This window comes from Dermacentor silvarum, chromosome 6, assembly GCF_013339745.2.
Source record: "Dermacentor silvarum isolate Dsil-2018 chromosome 6, BIME_Dsil_1.4, whole genome shotgun sequence".
Classification (NCBI taxonomy): domain Eukaryota; kingdom Metazoa; phylum Arthropoda; class Arachnida; order Ixodida; family Ixodidae; genus Dermacentor; species Dermacentor silvarum.
In genome coordinates this window covers 165,496,210-165,511,674 of record NC_051159.1, presented here as the reverse complement: position 1 = coordinate 165,511,674, position 15,465 = coordinate 165,496,210, and positions in this window count along the sequence as shown.

The following is a 15,465-nucleotide window of genomic DNA, read 5'->3' as shown; positions in this document are numbered from 1 at the left end:
GACAAAAAAAAATAAAAGAAAACAAAAATTATGCGTGTCTCTGCTATCGCAAACACCAGAGACCAGCGGAGATGTGGCAAGCCCAGCAAAAGTTAAACTAAGTGTGTGGTGTGCCACTACTTTACTAGGCTTTCCCCAGCTCCCCTAGTCTCTGGTGTTTGCGATAGCAGAGCCACGCATAATTTTTTCCCCTGCGAGAAAGAGGACCACCGAAGCGAGCGCCCATTAACACCTTAGTCCCAAGTCGTTGCATGTTGCGAAAGTTTCTGAGCACCCGCAACCCAGGATCTTCCAGTCCCCTCTGTTTCCTGGCGCTCAGGATTTCTTCGCGATGTTGCGTGTAACAGTGTGATAGTGTTGGTGCCTTCAACACCTACAACCTGCAATAAAATACGCTAGAAATAATAGATAGGGTTCCGGAGTTTATTGGAAATAAGCATGCAGAGTGTTTCAGTGCAAAAACTAAACAAAAAAGTAAGATTTCTTAAATTGGCAAGCAGTGCATCCTAAAGAATAGACGAGTTCTTCTTTGCGTTGCAAAGGACTGCTGAGTAACAAGGTACAGCCCTGTATACCTATGATGTTCTAGCACGAAGTAGCCATCGCAGCTCCCTGGAACACAGTGCACGTATCCCAAGGGAATCAGGTACTATTGTTTTTATAGATATATTTAGGAAGAAAGCAAGTGATGTCTCGTTAAAGCGATTGCCAAAAGCCCGGTTTAGAGGCACAGGATAAAACCATCAATCTTAATTATTTGGTCGTGTAATATGCATTCGTTAATGTCCTAGCAAAGCACAATCGATAATAGCTCTTCACAAGTATAGGGTGCACGATAAAATGAACTGGTAAATGAGATATCATGCATGGTTTGACTATTGACGCACTGTTCTGACGAGAAAGATTGACGCACCATTCGACGGGAAAGATTGAAGTCGTTGGACTTCGGCTTAGTTGAGCTACGTCGGCTGGGGACTTAAACATTGGCGCATTTTTAATTGTCAGAGATTATTCCCTTTCTGCGCGCTTGGTGACTCGCATGAAATGCGGCGCTCCGGATTGTCCCTCATTTTAGCACTCCAAATTCTACAGAGTATAACCTAAACTTGGCAACTATGAACGACCAGCCTATGGGCTTCACTTCATTAGGAAGCTTATTATGAAGCCCATTAGGAGTATGAAAGGGCATACACAGCTGAGTACTTTCGATATGTAGAAATTGATTGCGAATAGAACTCAATGCAGAACTCTCGCGTAAAAAGCTGTTGAACGGCAAGTTGTTTGTCTCTGCTACCAGCATTTCTAATGTGTAAAATTTGGCACTGAAATCCAATTAGACTGAGTAACGGCTGTATAAAGGGTACATAAGACTGTTCCACTGCAAGCTCAGTCATTAGCACTGCACGAGGAAAGAGAGCACCGTCGGTTCATCTACTCTGTTGCCGAACACGGAGTAGGGCCTCTTGGTCCCTACAAGTAGTTTGGCATTGAACCAATAAAGAAAAGAAAAATTAACGCTCAAGGGGAATCCTTCTTATAAAACGATTATTCTTCGCTACTTCCAGAGAGCCAACGCAAAGGTCGTTACCGTCAGCGTCATGAGTTTTCTTCTTTTCATCTTCTTCATTATAATTTTTTCAGCAGCCAAACGCAAAGGACCGATGGGAGAGTAAAGCCCATGTTGCCACCTTACTTCGCCTAATGGCTGCCCAATTTAAGCATTCCGCTTAGAAAGTGCTTCGTATTTATCTTTATATTTTCTACCACCCTATAATTTACAAGACCTTTCCCTCTTAACTTATCCCTTCGTTTGCTTTTTTTTTTTCGCAGTGGAAAATTCAAAGCCTCTGAAGAATCAGAGACACTAAATGGAGAACCAATGACTGCAGTCAGCTAAAACAAGTGGCGTGACCTTCGGACCTTCGGGTGCAAAGTAAAACTTGTGTATACAATTTGCTTTCAGCTTGTGTTCTTTGTTTGTTTGTTTCGGGCTCTATAATGTAATGATGCTTGTCCTTCAATTCTACGCATTTCTTACCACGCGTTGCAGCCAGAGGCCGACACTGGCGATAGCGAAGACCTGCCTTCCAGTGGCCAATGGTGTTGAGCGAAAACAATGAAAGATGAAAATAATCCTTGCATAATTCGACCCTCGGTTTCTATTCTTTTATCGATACACTTTATTGCTTAAACATCATATATATAGAAGCAAAATCGGCGGGCGAATTTCAGTGTTCGAAGTGTACCTGCCATTGCAGCTTAAAGGGTCAAGAATAAAAAAAAAATATTTAGCTCAGCTAGGCTGAGAGATTACATATGGGAAATTGTGAATTGGATAGTATTCCCATGAGTGAAGCTTTTTTGACCAGAAGCAACACAAAAACAGACCGTATGCAGCTTACTGGACTCATTATTTATAGCATATTAGGCGCTGCATATTCTTTGCGCTTTACAGCTGAGCATTTATAGAACATACACTGAAGGATTATAAAGTTAACAATAAAAGTTATAGGAACATATAATTAAGCCGTAGAATTACGGGATAAACTTTCTCACTTTGCATACGACGTCGTGGTCGGCAGCAAAAGGGTGGGGTGGAGATGGGGAGGATTTACACGTAAACTGCACAGTGAAGACACGTGAAGTGCATTGTGAATCCTAGACTTAATAACTGACATGTTCACTAGCATCAAAAATTGAAGAAAAAGTGTATACCGCAGAAAACTCCAACGATAATTATAAGAAATCAAAACATTACACTTTCTTGTTTTTGTTTAGTAATATAATACTTTTGTTGCTTACAGGCCAGCATAGGGTTATTTAATACATGAAGCTGTTCAATCCGCCTTTACTAGCCTGCTTTTCTGTGCACCGAATCGATCTTCCGAGGACTACTCAGAAATTTCGCTGGCACGTCTTCTTTTTCGCAATTCAATTAGCGACCTCGGTGCTTCATGGGCGCTCACGAGGCGCGGTGTTCGTGCCTTGTACAATTTTGTTATTTTGACGCTTTTTATTTCTTGCACTTCACACGACGTAATTCACACGACGTCAGAAGAATCTTGCACGATGCAGAGGCACGTACAGTAACCTTGTTTGGAGACGAGGTAACCTTGTTGAAATTCCTGCTTTAAAAGGGATGTGTTTGCGGTCCGTTTGTGACACAAGGAGTGCTTGCTTGGACTTGGCAACCGGCTTCAGTTATTCCTTTATGTCTACACTCCCACAATACATTAACCCAAAATTAGATCAGTATCATTGAGTATCGCTGTCAGAAGACCATCCACGCCGATTCTACAATGATCCCGCCGTCGGGTACCGTAAGGACCGTAACGCCTCAGTAGTAAACTTTAATAGACGTACTTCGCCTTGGAAACAAAGGCTCATACATAAACAATGAAATAAATAAAAACAAAACACTGCTGAATGCGGCTAATGAGACTTCGAAAAAAGAAAAGTTACGGAGACAAACCCCCTTTGCTGTCACCATTTCATCCCCAAGTCTCATGCTTATGACTGAAGACTAGGTGCTACAACGTTAACGAAAAAAAGCAACGTAAATATTGCAAGAATCTCATAACTTCAGCAGCTGTAGTAGCACTATACGCAAGAGCACTAGATAAATTCCACTCTGAGGCAGCCTCTATGTAGCAACCAATAAGCATATTTGCTAGGGGACCTGGTTATAGTGCATTATAAGATGCGCAGATTTGTTCCAGGCCCTCTAGGATAGAGTAATATTTCGTTTTTTTTGGGGGGGGGGGACCAGAGAAAATCTTGAGTATATCAGTAGCTTGGCTATAACCGCAGTTCGCCATTTTACCTTTCGGTAACTATTACAAACCTTTTCTAAGCACAGCTCCTTAATTGTCATTAAAGGGGCCCTGAACCACTTTTTATCAAAGTGGAGAAATAAATTTGAAGTGAAAATAGGCTATTTCAGAAATACTTTGCCGCAAAAAGTACTTCAATGCGTTCTGCAGAAGCGGAGTTATTGGCAATCAAAAACGGCCTCCGCTATGTTCCCCCTTCTTTCTTCAACGCCTTGCACTGCGAAGGCTTCGGCGGAGTGGGGCGTGGCCACAACGCTCCGCCTTCGCGCAGTTCAAATTTCATTTTGGATGTTACCGTAGACGCCACGACTTTCGATTTTGGTGCCTACGACGCGCTAAACTTAAGCCAAACGCGGTTGTCCTCAGGGAGCCGCAGCACGCTTAGCCAGTGAGCTCGCGACGGCACCACGCGGCAGCCACAGTGTACCCGACCGCAGCGACCAATAGCAGCCGCGTATTGGAATGTGCTTTATTACGAAATAAAGCACACCGAAAAGAGTGAGGATCGTGGCTTCTGTTGAAGCAAATTGAAACGAGAGCGTTTGAGACAAAGGTGACTTGCGAGCTCCGCGCACCGCGTGCGACAGCAAAACTTGGCTGAGATGATCACAGCAGCGTATGCTACCCACGAACTATATTTTAACGCGAGAGTGTTAAAGGGCCCCGTGTCGTAGCAAATTCAGTCGTCGGCGTCGGTGTCGGCGTGGGCTCTTAGGCGTCGGTGGCGGAAATAATCATCCCGGACCGCATCATACCGAACTACCCCGACCGGGCAGGCCCTTCACGTGGCGCAAGGCGTTAGGGAGGAGGAGGAGGAATAAACTTTATTTTTGTACGGCAGATTTGTGAGACCTAGGCCTTTCTACATAGATGACGGCCTCACTAGAGTTTACTAGAATACGGTTGAGTGGGACGAGCGGCTGGGGCGGCGCATGCTTTGCAGTGAGGCGCCCGACGTAGAAAAAAAGAAAATTACTCCACCTCCTGCTAAAGGGAGCCATGTGTGGATGCGAAGCAGCGGGGAGATGGTTAGCTTGAGCGGGAGATGGTTTCGCGGCAGCGGCCCGAGCACTCATCGCGGCGCTGCACAGGAGAGAGAATGAGGCGCGCGCGCTCCGTCATTTTCATACCGCGGAACTACCGTGGCGCCCCCAGCGTAGTATGCAGCTGTCGCACCACCTGTGGTGCGCGCCGCTCCGGATTCCTAGAGGAGAGAAAGGGGGAGCGTAGGAGAAGAGTGAGAGGGGGAGGGGACGCGCAAGCGCTGTGGGGTGTGGGACGCCGCGGGAGGGACGGACAGAGCCGCCGGCAAGAAATGCTTCGCATTTAAAAAATCACCGCATATCCACCAAGTGAATGATGATGAGTGGGCGAAGCACCGGGGATCATTCGGTTAACCGTGACTCCCCCGACGCCGGCAAGCGGACCCAAAGGCGGCGAGAGCGCGGGAAGCGGCGGCAAAACGCCGGAAGCGTTCTCTACCTGAGGTTGGTGGCGCCGATGCTCGCTTCAAGCGCGAGCTTCGCAAGCCCTCAGCTCCGGGTCCGCTTGGCGGCGTTGCCGTACTGCTGCAGCTTTGCGAGCCCTCAGGTCCGGGTCCGCTTGCCGGCGTTGCCGTTTTGCTGCAGCTTCCTTCGCCCTCGACTCCGGGTCCGTTTGCTGTCTGCGTCGCCGTGCTGCAGAAGCTTTGCGAGCCCTCGACTCCGCTTGCAGTTGAGCCGCCACTCTCGCCTTTTCATCCATAGCGGGCGCGCCGCTATCAGAAGCGACCGTTATTATCCATGGCTGAAGAAAGTGAGCGTGCGTCTTGAACGAACGCCCTTGTGCACCGCAGCACCTCTAGCGGACTCCATGCAAACCAGAGCTACGGACGACGGGCGACGACGAGGGAGGGACAAGGCTCGGCCCTAAGGTGCTTCGCCCCTAAAATACTGGGGCGGCGCTGCGATCGAAGTGGATTAGGCCGCAGCAAGGTCGCGCCGATACTGCTTGATACTGCCCTGTGTACTCACGGTCTTCATCAGTAATGTTTTTTTCACTGTTTTATCATTCCCAAACTGCCATAAAATAGAAACCGAGAAAATCAGTCTGGTGGGGGTTGCATCTTGCCAAACACATCAGCGAATCCATAATCACTGCGACAGCACAGAAGGAAAGCTTGCCGTCCTCGTTATCACATGCAATCGAACTAGTACAAGTGGGCTAGATTTGTGAGCGCATTCCCGACAAATAATGAAATGCTTTTTTTTTTTCATTTGGAAAAACTGCGTACGTGGTTTTTAGGCTATGTTTTCGTTGGCAGACCATAAAGTCTACGTACAATATTTCCCAGTGGTACAACTGCATGCGCGTCTATAGCTCGCTTATTTCGTACGCTTTCTCACATATGCACTTCGTTTTTGTTGAGTCTTTTTTATACCTTTGTTGTACTTTAATCACAGAGCTGGCGAGCTGTAGGCAGGAAAATGACTGGCCAGTTCCGCCTTATCGTTGTGTAATCTCGCCCACTCCCCGCTTTCAGTCTCCAAAGTTAAGCGAAGATGAGTCTAGACACACAAACGAAAGAACAGAAAACAGCAGGCGCGAAGTGTCTGCCGCAGTTGCCGGAAATGAAATACGGTGGCACGCTCGATAAAGCCAAGCGTCTCTGAACCAAAAGGAGCCTTCGGGTGGCTTTGCTGACGCTTTGCGAGTTAAACTCTTTTTTTTTTTTTGCGCGCCGCCTCAATCCACGTTTAGAGATTATTTCTTTTTTCTTCTCCCTTTACCACGTTCCCCTTCCTTACTTTTGCTCATGCGCAGTAATGACGTACTTAGCACTTCTCACCGCTTCTATACAGGCGGATTTCTCCTCTTCTCTTTAGTCCTATATGTTTACTTTGTAAAATAGCTCTCACGTTTATAGTATCTCTTTCGTCGTATCATGTAGTTGTATGTATACATGAGGATATTTTTTGCACATCTCAGTTTAAGCCAAGGTATTGTGGCTCCTGGCACAGTTGAAAAAGAACGTTAAAGTGCCGGAGTTGGCATCACGCTGCGCTGTTCACGCTGCTGGGTTTAAGCGGTGTTTTTTGTTCGTATATTGCAGATGCTGCTGCTGCCGCTTAAAACGCGAAGGCTGTTCAACTCCGCCAGAGAGTTGCCAAATTCGCTTCACTTCATTCTCGGCCACTCCAGGAATCTCAAAAGCTGATTAATGCTGCCCTTCTTTAGTGATCTATGCCTAAATATTAGAAACACATAAGAATGGACGCTCCTGCGTAACTCTTTACAAAGTTTTATGCATTTGAATGAGTAAAGATAGATGGCTCGAAATACGTTTGTGTTAGTAGCTTAAACTGCATTCATTCAGCTTGAGTTTGGATACGGTCCTGCGAATTGAGGTCCACAGGCTAAAAAGGACATGCTTAGGCCAGATCCGCTAGCTTTGTGTTGGAAAAAAAATTTGCAGGAGATATTTTTCAAGCTTCGGAGAAGCCCCTTGAGAATCCAAAGCTTCAATACGGCATTCGAACAACCCTTATATCGGCGCTAAGGTACAACCCTATAGAGTATCTGTGAAAAGCCGTTTACAAGAAAAAAATTTAGTGAATGCTTCAGTATGTTTTACAGCATATACAGGGTGTTTCAGCGAACACTTTCAAAGTTTATTTAAGGTTGCCTGTGGCAGAAAGCACAATTCTAGTTCATGAGCTGGTCTACTCGAAGAGGTGGACATTAATTGCACAAGGAATTGATGTGCATAAGCGAATAATTACCACAAATTCACTAATTAAGTTTTAACTAATTACTGATGGCCCATATTGCAATTCACAAATTGTAGCCGTGGAGTCCGCAAGGCGGATCCACATGGAACGAATTCTCGGGATGACACCAGTTTTGAGATAATAATACCCGAACTTTGCGGAGAATTGCATTGGCGTTCCAGTTTGTTTCTTAACAAAACGTCGCTTTATGCATTGAAGCACAAAATTAACTGAAACGCCAATGCATTTCTCCGCAAAGATCGGGAATTATCTCGAAAACAGGTGTAATCCTGAGAAATAATTGCAAGTGGATCCGCCTTGCAAACTCCACGGCTACAATTTGTAGATTGCAATATGGACCATCAGGTGATTAGTAAAAACTTAATTAGTGAATTTTTGTTGATTATACGATTATGCATTTCAATTTTTTGTGCTAGGAATGTCTGCCTTTTCGAGTAGACAAGCCTATTAACTACAATTAGGCTATCTGCCACAAGCAACCTTAAATCAATTTTGAAAGTGTTCGCTGAAACACGTCCATATCACCTCCGCTCCTGTCTTTGGTGTTCGAGGATGTCGCGCGGTGTAGAGGGAGGCTCGTCACTGGGTCGGTCCGCAGCTCGGATGCTTAGTACGCGAGCTAGCCGGTCCGCCCTTGTGTTGCCCTTCATGCCCTCGTATGCGGGGCACTAAGTGAGGTTGTGGAATCCGGTAATTTGACTCCCTAGAATTTTTAATACTAAGCGTGGCGCCGTCCCGGAGAGATACAGGCGACCGGCGGTTTGTGAGTCCGTGAGTATGGCAGCAGATACGTCCCTATTCTCCGCGTCCCTAATTGCAAGTGCAATCGCTGCGGCTTCTGCTGTGCTGGTAGATTTTGCCCGGACCGATGCAGCTATCACACGATTTTGGTTCGTGGCTAGCACCGTATACTTGTCCCTGTCCGTTTGACTCGCGTCTGTGTAGTACACGTCCGGTTGTCCTCTAAACCTCTGGTGCAAGGTTCTCGCTCGGACCTTCCGGCCCCTGCATGATATCTCGGACTCATATTCTTCGGAATTGCGGACACCATTATGTGATGCCTGATTTCCTGGATCATCTGCACTGTCTCTTCTGCACTGAACTGGGGGCGGAGTGCAAAGCCAAGTGACGTGGATATACGTAAACAGACCGACACATATAAACTCCACACTATTTAAAACACAAGATTTTAACAGGCAGTGGGAGGCGCGGCTTGCGGACGAGGACCAGGACAGCCAACTGGCTCTCCTGGACCAAGCCCAGCGAGCCGCTCGTGCCAGTGGAGCCCTGGACTAGGGACCCCAACCACGGAATCTAAAATTTCATTTTATCCATTAAAGTTTCTCTCTATCTTTCTCACTGGCTGGAACACCATTTATATGGATACTATTGACCCTTTTCGCGGCGCTCCCGTGGGCGCTGCCATGTTTGATCACGTGGTGACGCGTTCATTGCTTTCCTCAGGTGCCTCCGTTGCCTCCGCGTTTACAATGCAAGCGCGTCGCGCCCGCGTGGCGCCCGTGCGGCGCAGCAAACCGCCGTTTCGACACATATCGTAGACGGTGGCTTTGTGCACGACACGAAGCTTTGACCACAGCCACGGAGGACATGTATGTGCTTTTAGAGCTCATTACGCCTTGTCCAAACGGCGCGAGCAGCGTATACGGTGCTTGTACTAAAAGCGGGGCTACAAAAGTATTCCAAGCTGTCCAACTTTTCCGCATATCAATTAAATCGGGATCAATGTGCTCTTCCTTCTTTATTTGGCAAACATTTTGAAGCAGCGGCTTGTCATGTTTCTGACTCAGTAAAGTTCCTTGGTTCCTCCGCGCACCCATATCTTTTTTTTTTTTCAGCCTAGTCGCTCGTGGGTGTGCTTTGCTGCAATAGACTTGTTCTTGCGGCGCACAAGCCTTGAAATGTATATGTTCTGTACTTTGCGGTAGCTTGTAGCAAAGACGTATTATTGCTAGTCCCTCGTTTACTGCGGATCGTCACGATACGTTCAGCTTCAAACATTCGTGTCTTGTCGGTGTAGACGCCGTCACTCATGCTTCGGCACATTGATTCAAGTGTTCGCCCATTCATTTATTATTGATACGTTGGCGATAGGGTGGGCGTAAGTTTTCGTGCGAGTAGGCGTGAATGTGTGTAGATAACGTGCGAAAAGCTTACTCTGCCACTAAGTGGCGCTACTTCCTTTAGTAACGAGCGGTACTCCTTAAGTGCCGACGTTCCGGAGTTAAGTCCTTTTTTGGAGGTTAGCTACACACCTCTGGTGGATTAATTATCTTTTTTGATCCTCGAGGAAAGCCGTGTATCGCGAAGGGCGGCAACACAGGCAGTCCTTATATAGCAGCGGCGACACACGTTGATTCCATTCCTTTATATGTGAATCACTATTTTTGCACCGTACTACCGCACGCGTCTTCCTTTATCGTGACATATTTTGCAGCATGAATTGGGCACAGTGAATTAGCGAACACCCAGTTTGCATTTCCGACAGCTGATCGCACAGTAGCAGGGCAGAAGCAGTAATGGTATCGTATTCGTGCGCATTCGCTGAGGCAACGTATGGCGCGCCGCCGAAAGCGCCATCTCGTTCTTCTAGAGCAAACTGCTTCGCGAAAAGGGTCAATAAAATGTATACAGAGTGTTTTATTTTATCTTCACAAATTAAAAAAAATTGCCTATAGCAGATAGCACAATTCTAATCCTTGATCTAAATTGCTCGATGAGGCGACCATTACTATGACAAAAAATCCAAATGACTAATTGAATACTTAACATAATTATGCTAATAAACTTCTTTAATTATTTTACGGCCCATATGTTAAACCTACAAAGCGTAGTTAGTGATTTATCCAAGGTGTATCCACTTCGAACAAGTTTTCTGGGCCACGCTAGTTTCGATGTATTATTTTTCAAAGTGTCCGACAAAGTGCATTACTGTTCCAGTTACTTTCGCGCTTCAAAGCATAGAACAGTGTTTTCTTCAAAAAGGTAACTGGAACGCCACTGCATTTCATCGGACACTTTGAAAATAATATCTCGAAACCTAATATCTATATTGATATCAACATTATTATCTCGCAAGGCGTATCAGTGGAAACGCCTTGCCAACTCGCCGGCTGTAATGAATTGCCTGTGGCCGATTGCACAATTTTAATCCTTGATCTAAACTACTCGATGAGGCTGTCATTACTTCCACGACAATTGAAAATGCTTGACTGAATAATTAACATAATTATGCTAATTATTTTTAATTAATTACATTAGAGCACAGACAGGTATTTCAATCTACGAATTACATAAAAATTTGGGGCAGCTAAAATAAAACACCCTGTATATAAAGAATACTGTAGAGGAGCACGCTGTCTAGCCCTTTCTCTCTTTCTCTCTCTCTTCTTCGTTTCTTTTTTTTTTCTTTTTCAGAAACCCGTGCGCTTAAGCATCCATCTTTTAAAGACAGTCCTTGACTGAATAAACTAATTTGTGTCTACATCGTTGGAAAGATGTTCGTTTGTGGTGCCAAATATCTATTTCTTGCTCTGTTGGGCTGAATATGCTGATATTTATTTTCCTGCTTTGCCTATGCTATACGTCCATTAATAGTACTAAGCGATATATTTTCCGTATATTTCTGTACTGCTTGGAACAAATTCTAGCCTGTGATAATGATTTGATGTTGTGATTTGTGCAACATCTGCAATTAACCTGTTCGCAGTTAACTGTTCGAGACCACATAAATCCCGCCAACCGCTACTGATCCTATCCGATATATTTATGCGGTATCAAGTGGATACCGTTTTTCTTTCTCCACCTTGTGGTTTTGCGTTCTGAGAGTATTGCAGTCTCTTTACCATCAATGTGATTTCGTGCAAATAAGTTCCCTTAGTAAACACCTTACAGGAACAGACCCCGTGCATGATCTGCATTCAACATGGCCGTGCGCGCTTTGTTCTTTTTGCTATTTGCGCTTAAAAAATTGCTTGCTGGTCGTATTACGTTTTTATATGACGTACGTGATGATAGAGTAGTGGTTCTGGTGGCTAGATTGTGCGTAAAGTTTCGAAAACCATGCGCGCGCCGTCGGGCTCCTTGCACTAGTGGCGCTTCTTCAATATTCTCCGTTCTAAAATTAATTACACTTTAACCCATTAATCACCCCCTTTTTTATGCATTTTTAAGGCGTTTCTCGAAGACATGACGTGAAAAGGTGGACCTAATTTCTGCCATATAGTTTGTATAGTGTGTCTCTTATTCATTTAAGCGTAATAATTTCGGCAATGCGCAGATGCGTGCGCAAAGCAAGAACTGAACTGTATTTAAATTTCAGTTCTCTTTATTTACCACATAGTTCTGGCTTGATGAACGCTCTACTTTTCACTTTTTTTTTATTTTCACCTTAAAGGCCAGGAGGCATTACATAAGGGAGCGCTTCAATCCTTGCGACAATGTCAGAAACAAATTCAACCCTTCCTTCTTTGTTACTTACAAATCGAGCGCTCGTCCTTCTTGTGCGCACGTCTCACTGGTTTCCCTATTACAAGCACAGGCATTGCGCGATACGTGCTAACCAAAAAGAGGGGGTCGTGAAAAATGCGCATCGCTCGTCACAACCAGAGCCAGCTGCATTACAAAAGTGTAATACTACGCAGAGTTAAGTGGCCTATAAAATTTACTTGACACCTAAGTTTCATACGAGTACGTACGAGCACAATACTAACCGTTCCCAACTGAACCAAAAGTACGCACAACATCCGCTCGTGAGCAAACAACGAGAGCTTGTGTTGCAGCCGGAACGTTATACCAGGGGTGCCTACGGTACGTGATTGGTGCAGCCTTGACGAATTAAGATGTTGTAATGCCCCGGAAAGCATGCCACAATAAGTTAAACAGTGTTCAGACTGCGTACAATCAATAAGTGCGACTAACGGTTACCGCGCTGCGCTATACGGTGGTTACGCCGGCTCGGTCGTTTTGCCTCTAGCAAGATGGCGGCGACCGGCTTCCCTTTTAGAGAGCCACTTCCACTCCAGAAGTCTATAAACTCCTTGGAGGATGTGCTGCTGCTCGAACCTTCGTACGCACTGCTCTGTCTTTCATAGTGAAGCTGTCAGTCTTAGTATGAAAGATCAAAAACGTTAAATACCTATTTCCATGGCGCCCTCAAAGAACCGGTTCATTCATCTCCGGTTCATTCACCACATATATAGAGGGAATGGTTGGCTGCAAGGTGTGAACTGCCTGGCTCAACTGTCGGCCCGCTGGCCTAAAAGAACCCGAGGTGGTAGCAGTTTTTATATTTGCAGAGGAAGAAAGCCGAAGTGTTTGTGATGTGTACCCAAATTAACAAGTGGGAATGCTCATTACTACTTTTGCGGCCAATTATTTAAAGGCGTTCCACAGCTACAAGCGTTTATTAGGAACCCTGCAGGAAGTTTTCCCAATGTCCTCAAAGAAGCGAACGAGTAAAAAAATTCAAAGCTTACGGGAATGGCGAGGGTCTCACGTGTGATGCATGCTTCCTTTGTAGAAAATTGCCTATTCAAGCGTTCCAACCCAGAACGTCATACGGCCATTATCCAAATGTTTCCCAGAGTGCCAAAAGAGCTGTGCATGACAGCGACTCCACATTCGTTGGAAATGGAAGGCATGCTAAATGTAATGACTGGCAAAACTTCAATTTTCTCTGACCTAATTCAAAGCAAACACACAAAAAGGAACAACTGCGCCGTAGCGCACGGCAGCACGCGGCCAGCACGCCAGGATCTGCAGCGTCACGTTCTCCCCATGTGGCGTGCGTGCCACGAGGAGCCACCTTCGCTAGAGTAACCTACCTTCGCCAGTGGAAACTCGCCGCTCTCTTCACACCTCCCCATTCTAGATAGGTTACTCCTACTTCATGGCGCGCGTCAGTTGTATTGTATTTTGACCTGTGTAATTTGATGCATTCGCAAGATGCACCACAGATTTCTCCGTAATACGTGCTTCACACTATTCTTTTTCCATTGTCGGATATAGCCGAGGCAAACGTGACTGCCGTAAGAGGTTGTGTACGGAGGCATGCCACGCCAGCTGGCAGGTCTATGATTGATGAGGGGTGATGCCACCCACTTTTGGCCACATGGACTATAATATTTCGAATACCTGTTAGATCTGTTAATGGGCACATGTGAGTGCGTGTTCAGCGGTACTATAGACACCGTCTGTTGGCAACCGCTGCCGCTATCAGGAGCGAGGCTGCGAGCGCACGCCGCAAACTCCAAGAGCTCGTCTTCGGGCGGATTGCTTTGCATTTGACCGACCGACCAACCGGCCAGCCGACAATATTAACAAATATGTCACCGGCTTCTTCACACTGTGAGGGACATAACTGGCATTTCACGATAAACAGGAAGCAAGCAAGCGGGCACTGATGTTGCAGTTAAAGGCCCGAGGCGCTGGTTCCCCTAGCAATAAATAAAAGAGTTTTCCGCATCTATACACTTGTGCTATTGCGTTGGAACTGAAATTTCACATGAATGTATTTTTTTTAAATTTTGTATTGGACCGTTTCTACAAGGAAACTAAGTGGATCCAATGATTGAATGGTTGAAAAATCAAGGCTTCTTTATTGTTTAACTAAGTATAGAAACGATGGGTCTGTTGCGGGGTTCTTAGCCACACATTGCGCTCCAAAGCGATTACATCTTGCCTATGTTCTACGATACACATGCTATGTTGTAGCTACCCACGAGGCGTGTTAGCCAGCGAAACGAGATGAAGCACATTAGCTGTCTTGTGCATAATGCGGGTAAGCTTAAGTTGTAGGTTTTTCCTAAACCACACGACTGCCTCTGTGAGTTTTGTTCATTACGTCGCACTGCCAGCATCGCTTTCTCAAGCCATCTTAATCAGGCCTCGCAAATGCATACTAATGGGTCTCTTCTAGGCCCCTTCATGCCGAGTTCTTTTCGCGGTGCGATAATGGCACCCTTTCCTTCGCAACTGCTTCTTGTGCAGCCATGCATTCACCCTTCTAAACAGTCCCTCACACCACTCCGCCGTCACCTGTCCGCCTCAATAGCCCGTGAGAGCTTTCCCCGTTTGCTTATTCGGCTGCTCTCCCTTGGTTAACCACTTACTCCTCGGTAAGACGCGTTGCATCCTCAAGCCATTAGACCGTACTGGAAGCGTTTTTCTGTCTTGTCCTTTCTCGGATGCCACCGGAAACTCGAAATAGCGACAAATGTCCGCTTCGTGAATGGGCTTGCGGCTCGTCGCATGGAGGGCTGCGGTCTTTCGCGCGTAGTTTCGCTTTACGTTCGCGCGCGAGCCCCGCGTGGTAGGCACCTTGCTTCTGGCAGATAACGTTGCTTCTGTTTGATTTATCACCTTAGCGTTTCCGGTGTGGTCTTCTCTGGCATGTTTGAAGAGAAAAAGGCTATCCCGAAGGACAATACACGCGTGATTCATGGCCTGTCCGAGCTCAATGCTTCAAACCTTGTCCCACACTCCATCTCAAGTCGGCGCAGGAACTGCGATGCAGCACTCATACTTCAGAGCTAGAGTGCGACAGTGCCGAGTCAGGCAGGGTGTGCGCAGCTTTAGTTTTTGCCGGACTCGAACACTCATGTAGCGCTCTGGTACTGATCCTATGGTCCAGGGTACATAATACATGCACACTAAGCTGACGTCAGTGAATGGATATTGACCCAGACTCAACGGTTTTAACGCAGACGGCCTTTCATCTTGAGATGGAGAAGCAACAAGGCGCTCCTTGGCGCCCCGAACGCGAAACCGTGTTACGGTATCTGTGTCATTGCGGTGTTTGCCGCGCCTGTTTGCTCTTGTTAGCGTTAGACTTGTGCTTTTTA